This window comes from Urocampus carinirostris, chromosome 15 (genome assembly GCF_059441175.1).
Source record: "Urocampus carinirostris isolate Australia breed hairy pipefish chromosome 15, RoL_Ucar_1.0, whole genome shotgun sequence".
Classification (NCBI taxonomy): Eukaryota; Metazoa; Chordata; class Actinopteri; order Syngnathiformes; family Syngnathidae; genus Urocampus; species Urocampus carinirostris.
The window spans coordinates 2,847,019-2,856,387 of record NC_142363.1 but is presented as its reverse complement, the minus strand read 5'-3'; the positions used below and the strand labels follow the sequence as shown (position 1 = coordinate 2,856,387).

General features: G+C 39.6%; 1 pseudogene; it reads right to left on the bottom strand.

The window, feature by feature from the left end:
• Positions 1-8,407: 8,407 nt before the first annotated feature.
• Positions 8,408-9,147, bottom strand: LOC148351335 (uncharacterized; annotated as a pseudogene).
• Between the last annotated feature and the right edge of the window lie 222 nt (positions 9,148-9,369).

Below are 9,369 nucleotides of genomic sequence, written 5' to 3'. Positions count from 1 at the left end.
TACCAGGGGCGTCACTAGAGGGGACAGGGGTGGGCAGTGCCCACCCACAGATGCGCCCTTCCCACCCAAAGAACGTGGATTTAGGAAAAATGAAACAAGAGAGGGAAAAAGGGGAAAAAAGAACAAAAGGAGAAAAAACAGAAAATATAAGTAAAACGCTATGGAACAAAGGAAAGAAAAGAAAAGAAAAGGAAATAAAAAAGGAGGAAAAGCAGAAAAATTTAAAAAGACAGATTTTGGGGGTACCTTGATCAGACCAATAATAATGTAATATTAGCCGCAAAAGGTATTAATGATTTTTAACGTCTATTATTCCACTAAATCATAATAGCATTTGTTTTTTTCACCCTCAAGTGAACTTTTAACTCATTTAAACTTTGAACCTTTTTATTAATTATATATCTAAATATTTACATAATTCTGGTACTTTTTTCATGGAAAAAATGTATATTGACCAATCACAAGAAGGAAAAAAAGCTAGAAAAGAACTGGCTGTGTATTGTTTTAAATAATAAATCTGATTTTAGCTGCTGCTGTTATGTTTAACGTGCATTAATGCTGTGTAAAAAAAAATGGGGGGTAATAATAGTGGTAGTAATAATCGTGCCCCCCATGCATTTGATGTCAAGTCAAGTCATGTTTACAAGGCCCTTGATCACAAGAAGTCTCAAAGGGCTGCACAGACCCCTGTGACCGATGTTTGGTCACAACTGTGGTTCATATGTATGTATGACCAGTGTTTGGCGCACTACTGAAAAATGTATTAGCTACTAGTTACTTCATTTTCAAAAAGTAATTACCCTCGGTTACCCCCGGATTAAGTCAAGTCAAGTCAAGTCATTTTTATTTGTATAGCCCTAAATCACGAAGAGTCTCAAAGGGCTTCACAGATTATTACACTATATTACACAGACTATTTTTCAGAATATTTTTATACATTCCCCTGCTCTGGAGCCGACGAGAAGAGTAGGTTATTCGTATGCTATAGAGTAGAAGTGAGTTTTAAGCTTAGATTTAAACATTTCCACTGAGGTTGCAGATCGGATCTCAGGGGGAAGAGCATTCCACAGCACCGGTGCCCGGATGGAGAACGCTCTCAAACCAGCAGAACACTTCTTTGCTCTTGGGATCACCAGAAGACCGGAACTCTCAGATCGTAGGCCCTTACTGACACCAGGAGCGATTTTAGGTTCAGAGTGTCTGGCTGGTTCCTTTTTTTCCATTTAGAGAAACAGTGGGTAATGTTTAGTGTTTCCTAGTGGTAAAAAAAACTTTCATTTAGTTAAAAAAAATACAAAATAAACAAATAAAAAACATCAATCAGGGGGAAGACCCCAAGGAGAGTTTAGGTGCCCGCGGACCTGTTTAGTAAAATAGCTCACCTGTGCTGGGTCATTGTGGTTTTCTAGTATTGTTATTTTTTTCAGTGGGTGATTCTATGAAGCCCTATTTTAAAAATTGATCAGGCAATAACATTGTAACAACCTAGTAATAGCATAATAAGTTGATAGTTTGGACATTCAAGTAGTCAAGTCAAGTCATTTTTATTTGTATAGCCCTTAATCACAAAGAGTCTCAAAGGGCTTCACAGGTTATTACACAGACTATTTTTTCAGACTATTTTTACACCATCCCCTGATCTGGAACCAACATGAGGGCAAGGAAAAACTCAAAAAACCTCAACATGAGGAAAATGAAGAAACCTTGAGAAGGGACCGCACATGAGGTATCCCCCTTCCCCCTTCCAGGATTACCAGACAGCAGAGGATGTTGCAATCACAAATAATACGCGGCAGTAGCTCAGGAGATAGAGCGATCGTTTTAGGATTAAGGGATCCCAGTTCGAATCCCGGCTTGTCCGTGTTACATGCCGAAGTGTCCTTGGGTAAGACACTGAACCCCCAATACCCCCAATAAGCAGGTTAGCGCCTTACATGGCTGCACAGATCACAGCCGCTATTGGGAAATGTGAAGCACAATGTAAAGCGCTTTGGGAAGTCATTGACTTGAAAAGCGCTATATAAATGCAGATCATTTCAGATCATTTCATTAATACGCAGATATTGTCCACGAAAAGTGTAGGTTATTCATATGCTATAGAGTAGAAGTGAGTTTTAAGGTTAGATTTAAACATTTCCACTGAGGTTGCAGATCGGATCTCAGGGAGAAGAGTATTCCACAGCACCGATTCCCGGGTGGAGAACGCTCTCGAACCAGCGGAACACTTCTTGGCTCTTGGATCACCAGAAGACCAGCGGTCTCAGAACGTAGGCTTCAGAACGCAACATAGGGGGAAATCAGATCTGAAAGACATGAGGGAGCAAGTCCATGTATGATTTTGTATAATACTAAGAGAACCTTGAAATCACATCTTAGGCTAACAGGGAGCCAATGCAGATTAGCCAAAATCGGGGTGATGTGATCTGACTTTTTTGTCCTAGTTAAAAGCCTCGCTGCGGCATTTTGTACCAGCTAAAGACTCTTGATTCTGGACTTCGGGAGACCGGAGAGTAGGGCATTACAGTAATCGAGATATAGATAAATTACAATTCATAGGCTTCAAGGATAAAAAAATCTTTTAAAGTATATAATTCTTTTTAAGCAATTAAAATTAAAGAATGAGAATCAATTCATGTAGTAAACAAATGTATTTATTCATCTCTTTGTTGATTTATTTTACAGGAAATGCAACGATCTAAATTCCGATTTAATGGGTTTTAAAAAGTGAATGAGCAAAAAATATGCAGTTTTTTCAGCTAGATACTTGGTTACATTTTTAGATATTCAACAATTTAGCTAGCTTTTCACAGTTTTTGCATGCTATCTAGCTAACATTTTACCTGTTTTGCAAGTTATCAAGCTAAATTGTGGCCTTGTTTCTATTTAGCCATCTAGATTTCTAAGCTTTCTTGCTATTTAGTTTGCTTTTTACTCTTTTAGCTAGCTGTCTGGCTCCCTTCTAGTTTTTTATCTGTTTACATTTTAAGCACCGGGCTCTCCGGTTTCCTTCCGCATTTCAAAGACATCCATGTCAGGTTAATTGGCCGGTCCACATTGTCTCTAGGTGTGACTGAGCAAGTGAGTTGTATGTTTCTGTGTGCCCTGTGACTGACAGGCAACCAGTTTAGGGTGTCCCCTGGGATGGGCTCAAGCAACCCTGCGACCTTACTGAGGATAAGCGGTGCAGATAATGGATGGATGAATGGATAAACACTAATCTTTCATACTAATGTTAATTTATATGAATGAGAAAATTTTATTTGTTTTACATAGTGGAATCCATGCCTAGTGTCGCAACTAGGTTTGATTAAAATTTTTGCTGCTATGCTGTGCTCATTTGGGACTGGTTTTCGTTTGCATTAAACAAAACAGTGCTATCTAGTAGTTAAGTATGAAACTTTTAAAGTGATTTAGGATCATTCAACACTGTTCAGGAGCGCCACTTTTCATTTTTGAACCTCACGTTATACCTTGTGGTTAGCAGAAACACTATTGCTATGCCATGCCAAGTTTTTACTCATTTATTTCTAATAGATTACACTCACACATACACATACAAAGGAAGTGTAGAACTTATTAGACAATAATGCATCTATTCAATAGATTCAATACTGAATCTATTGAACACTTTATAATTTAAAACTGCTGAAAAACAGCATAATTAAAGAAATCGAACAAAACGTGTTCACTGAGCCCCGGAAGCGGCGAAGCTTTTATATTTCTTTGCTTGGGCAATTTTCAGAACTTGCAAACTAACAGAGCAGAGACACTCAATATCCATTTTGCCTTCAAACAACTCGAAAATGTCCTTCTCCATTGCTAGGCAATGTCCAAGACATTTCATTTTATTATTCAGGCATGGCGCATTGCAAAAATAATTTGACAAACAAAAAGACCAAAATTATAACTATTTTTTACCATAAATTCTGTACTCCAATTGCCCAATTGATGTCATTATTCCTGAATAAGCAACGCCTCCTCCCTACGCACTACCCACCATTTGCTACTGGTGACAAACAACCCAAATGCACATATAAAACCGACCCTGATTTTAGTATTTTATTTTACAGTTGTAAATACATCTTAGATATGAGTGCATATGATAGGGAGAATAGCAGAATATCAGTAAGGAGAAATTATGCGAGCCCATACTCAGTGCTTGAGACTGTGTCAGTTTTATTGGGTAAGTAGATATAAAAAATACCCGCCCTTGTTCTGTAATTTGATCTGCGTTGTGTTGCTGGTGGATTGAGGGTTGAAAAAAACTCAATCTCTGAAGGAGGAACTGCAAAAGGTCAGCAGAGTAACACACAACTTTGTAATGACAGTTGAGTTCCAACATTTTATAATTAACGCGTTACAGTACTTGTTACCAGTAAGAGTTGCAGGAACTGTCTTGCTGTAAGTGAATAGGTGCCACGCTGTGTTTGTAAGGTAGAGAACAATTAGCTGAGGTTGACAGGTATAAATAAATGCCAAACAAAATACACAACAAAGTACATGGCAGAATACATGCCATAATAAAAAACAAAATACATGACAACAAGGGAGTAGGTTTAATATTGGCATTGGTAGGGACGTAGCGCATCTTAAGTAGTCACATATCACTGGTGGGTCAAAACATCGATTGCTTGATATCGGTGGGTACACATTTATGCCAAAACTACTCCTTTGCATGACAAAATACACACCAAAATACATGACAAAATAAATGACAAAGTAAATAACAAAATAAATAAATGACAAAATAAATGAAAAAAATGCATCTATAAACGAATGCTTTACATGTATGTCATTTATTCAGGTAGCATGTGATTTATCTATGTGTTCATTTATTTATATCAATTATGTTACTAGGTGTTTGTATATTTATACTTTTATTCCAACAAATGGTAGGACCGGCCCTTTACACAAATTTTGTGGTCAATTTTGTGACAACTGGACTAAACGGATGCTTAAAGTAAAAATATCCAGTGTTTTTAAAACTTTTCCCCCGCCATATTTTCAGCTAAGGTTCACTTTTTTTAACTAAAAAACTCGAGAAACACTCGGCAAAAATAATTGAAAATTCATTCATTATTTATTTAGTGACCCTATATATTTAGTGTCCCATTTCATCTGGAGAAAGCATGACCAACTTAGGTGCCGAGGTGCCTAACTCGTTTGGGTATTTGGGCAATTGGGTTGGCCATGGTCCAAAAATTTTTGTGTGTGTTTTTTTACTATTTTTTCCCCTTTATTTTCTTTGTTATTGTATGTGTTTGTCTTGCTGTCGGTCACCCCTCTTGAGGGATATGACCAAGGTAGATAGAGAGATATAAATTTAATTATGAGCCTCAAGCTAATTTTCACTTAAATAAGTCAAAACATCTTTTAAGAGCGCAGTCTTTCATCTTTTAGCGAGCTTTTAATCCTCTGAAATATGAAGAAAGCAAAGTGACCTAAGTGATTGGCTACCCCATAATCCTTCATTAATTGCAAATTTTAGGGTAGCACTTTGACCTGCAGTTTAGGCAGCTGTCAAATCTAATTCAATGTGTCCTGCTGTGCTATTATGGCACTTGAGATCATGTGTGAGTATGGAGCAGTTGACATAAATCAGTAAGTTAATGGTGCCCAAGGTTATTGAATCAGTCAAAATTTCAGGACAACTTGGGTGGCTTTATTGTTGTGACTGTATTGTTCACTAAGCCTTGCATCCTTGTGGTGAATGGAATATTTACTAAATGGCTTTATTTTTGCGTTTGTTTACAGATAAAAGTGATGATGAATCTTTTTTTTTTCGTTTAACAAGAAAGCACCCGATGCAATTATTAATGTATTGAGGCTCAAGTAATGATAACAAATAACCACTTCTATTCATGCTGTTCAGTTTCCTGGAGGTACACACTGGCTAATTTGGGGTGCAAAATCGACAAAGTTGATGAAATATCATGAGTACAAAAAAAGTCATAATAAGCAACATTATTAGAAAGCGACGAGCCCGGTGACTCTTTATAGCAGCGGTCTTAAACTAGGATTTGGTTGAGGTTGGGTCAATATTCGGTTTTCCACATTCGATTGTTATCAAATGTATTTTTTGCAACACATAATAACATTTGAAATAAAACAACATTAAAATGTATATGTAAAGTAATTAAGTCTCAAGTCAAGTCAAGTCACATTTATTCGTATAGCCCTTTATCACAAAAATGTCTCAAAGGACTGCACAGGATTACACCACTACCTGATCTTAAACCAACATGCGGGCAAGGAAAAACTCAAAACCTCAGCGTGAGGAAAAAAGAAACCTTGAGAAGGGGCCTCACAAGCGGTAATCCCCCTTCCAGGACGACCAGGGTGGAATAGATTTAGCATTGGGTAACAGTACACAAACATAGAGAAAGAGAACAATAGGTAACATGTTGAAATTTGCGGAGGAAAACGGCAGGAAAAAAAGAAAAAAAAGGAAAGGAAAAAAAAGTCAGGTTTTTGTAGGCAGCTGTAGTAGTAAGATGGCTGGCAAGATGCCAGCGCCCTCTAGGTGAGCCTCATCTTACGTCAAATGAATTGAATTTTCTACACCTGTGAGCAATGTTCCCTCTAAGCTTCGCGCGTGCGCAATCGCGCACTGACCGCACATTCTCAGCGCACGAGAAAATCCATCCAGCGCAATGTTCCCCATTAAGCTGCGTGAGTGCGCAATTGCACACTACCCAGAGCCTTTCAGCGCACAAGAAAATCTAGCCAGCTCACAAAAATCAGGGCTAGTCCTAAGATCCCAATTGGTTTGTTTGGCCCTACTGACCATCTGTGTTAGACTATCAAGGGACAAATCATTGAAACTGGAGAATGTTTCTGAAAAACCGCAGACACTTCTTTGAGATAGGAGGAGGTTACAGAGCGTTCTTTTAAAATTTCATTCCTGATTAGTTGAATCTTATTATTAAAAGATTCCACAATGTCATTAGCAGAATACGTAGAACTATTTGGGTTAAGTTGTTGTCTGGTAAGTTTCGCCACTGTGTCAAACAAAAATTTCGGATTATTCTTATGTTTAACAATAATCTTAGAAAAAAACGATGCTTAAGCTGTGGCAAGAGCTACTTTATATTTCAGCAATCTGTCACACCAGGCCAGTCGGAACACCTCCAGCTCTGTAGTGCGCCATTTTCGTTCAATTTTTCTGCAACCTTGTTTGAGTGACCTGGTTTCTTCAGTAAACCAAGATGTATGCTTCTTAGGTCGAAATTTATGCCTTCGGTGCGCCACAGAATCAAGAACATTAACCTAAGCAGTATTAAAGTTATTTGTAAGTGAGTCAACAGACCCAGTGTACGAAGGGAAAGCTGCAGTTACCATAGGTAATAGTTCTTTTAAAGCTAATGCCGTTGTAGGGCGGATATTGCGACTGCTAAAGCCTAAATGTTCCTTATCACAGTAAACATTAAACAGCACCTCACACTTAACAAGATAGTGATCAGATATGGCATTAGGATACGGTAACACTGTAACAATTGACGCTACTATGCCACGGGTCAGAACAAGATCTAGAGTGTTCCCATCTTTATGGCACATCAACTACTTGATTGAAACCAAATGTATCAATCAGTGACTTAAAAGCATTTGCAAGTGAATCTGATGGGGAGTTTATGTAAACATTAAAATCACCAATAATTACAACATTGTCCGCATACGTTACTAAGTCTGTTAACAGTTCTGAAAATTCATCCAAAAAATTTGAGTATGGTCCAGGTGGGCGATACGTTTTAAAAACGGGAGGGGTACCAGGAGTAAGTTTCACCTTTTTTGCATGGTCGTGCCAAGTGCAACTCACAAAGTTAGGGGGAGAAGCCTCATTTAACACTACAAACTCATTTGGTTTTAACTAGGTCTCACAAAGGCCAATAAGGTTAAGATTGTGTTCATTAATGAGCTCATGGACAAGTAAAGCTTTGGAGGCGAGTGATCTAATATTCAGAGGGCCAAGCTTCAGCACTGTGGACTGAGCTGAACCCATTCCCGAGTTATGAACCATAATGACAACCTTAGTGGTAACCTCCACAGGATTATACTGCCAGTCCCGGGTCCTGTGCCTGGCATGACGGCAGATGCGGCCCGAATTCCATACCACAGGAATGTTGTTGACAGGTGGAATAGCAGGATGACTAGTGGTAGAAAATAATGTTATTTCTTCTCCCTCCTCACCTAACATGAGAGAATCAGAGGTAAGAAGCACAGAAGAAGATGTTATAGAAGAGTACAGATCAAGGTGTGTGGTGCAGGCACTGGAACACTCTAAACAACAAAAACTATGTGAATTGCGTGAATCTAGCATAGCGCTAGTTAGCTCTAGCAGTACAGACTCCACACCCGTGGTTACAGGTTCACTAATCACCTGTGACCTGGCCTGCATTAGTATACCCTGTCATGGAAGGCTTAAACAGTAATCTATAGTTTTAGAGAGAGTGAGAGCACCTTCCCAGTTAGGGTGAAGGCCGTTTCTCCTCAGCAGGTCAGGTCGGCCCCAGAAAGCAGGCCAGTTATCCACATACCTAAATCTCTGCTGACTACAGAAACTTGCCAGCCACCGGTTTAGCGAGACTAGTCTGCTAAACCTCTCATCATTGCCTCTCGCAGGCAAGGGGCCAGAGACAATTACTCGATGCCGACTCATCTTGCTGGCGAGATTACAGGTCCTAGCAATATTTTTCTTTGTAATCTCAGATTGCCTCATTTTAGTATCATTAGACCCGGGGAGAATGACTATATCAGTGTAGCAAGCCCTGTCCTGGTGTCCAGATTTGCATATCAGCTCCCTCAAATTAGCCTCAATGTCGGATGCTCTGGCCCCAGAAATACACATAACCGTGGCTGGGGTGCTAAGCTTTATGTTACGGGTGATGGAGTTACTTATAAATAGGGTGCGGGAGCCTGTGGACCGGGGTGGAGTGGGACTAGCTAGAGGGCTGAACTTTTTATGTGTCTGAATTGGCTCACCGCGATTAGCATGCCGTTTAGGGCTAGTGCAGGTTCGCTACAACCCACGCTAGCAGTGGTGTCCGCCGCACCTAACATTTTACTTTTAAACTGCTCTAGCTCACGGACACGTCACTCTAGAAGGGCTACTTGCCTACGGAAGCAGGAGCAACCTTTACAACAACCCATACTCACTTGTGAGCAGTCGGAAGCTGAACAGCGTCTTAGCAGCCGTGGGAGGGGTTGCCCTTCACCAGCGATCGGCAGCAGCGCGACTGTAAAACAATTGTGCGCAGCACTTACCTTGCGCCAATCGTCCGAGATACTTACCTGAAACTTTTCAACTGTTCGAGATAAAAATTCTCAGTCCAGAATTCTGCTATAGCAGGAATCTGAATCGATCTTGTAGTC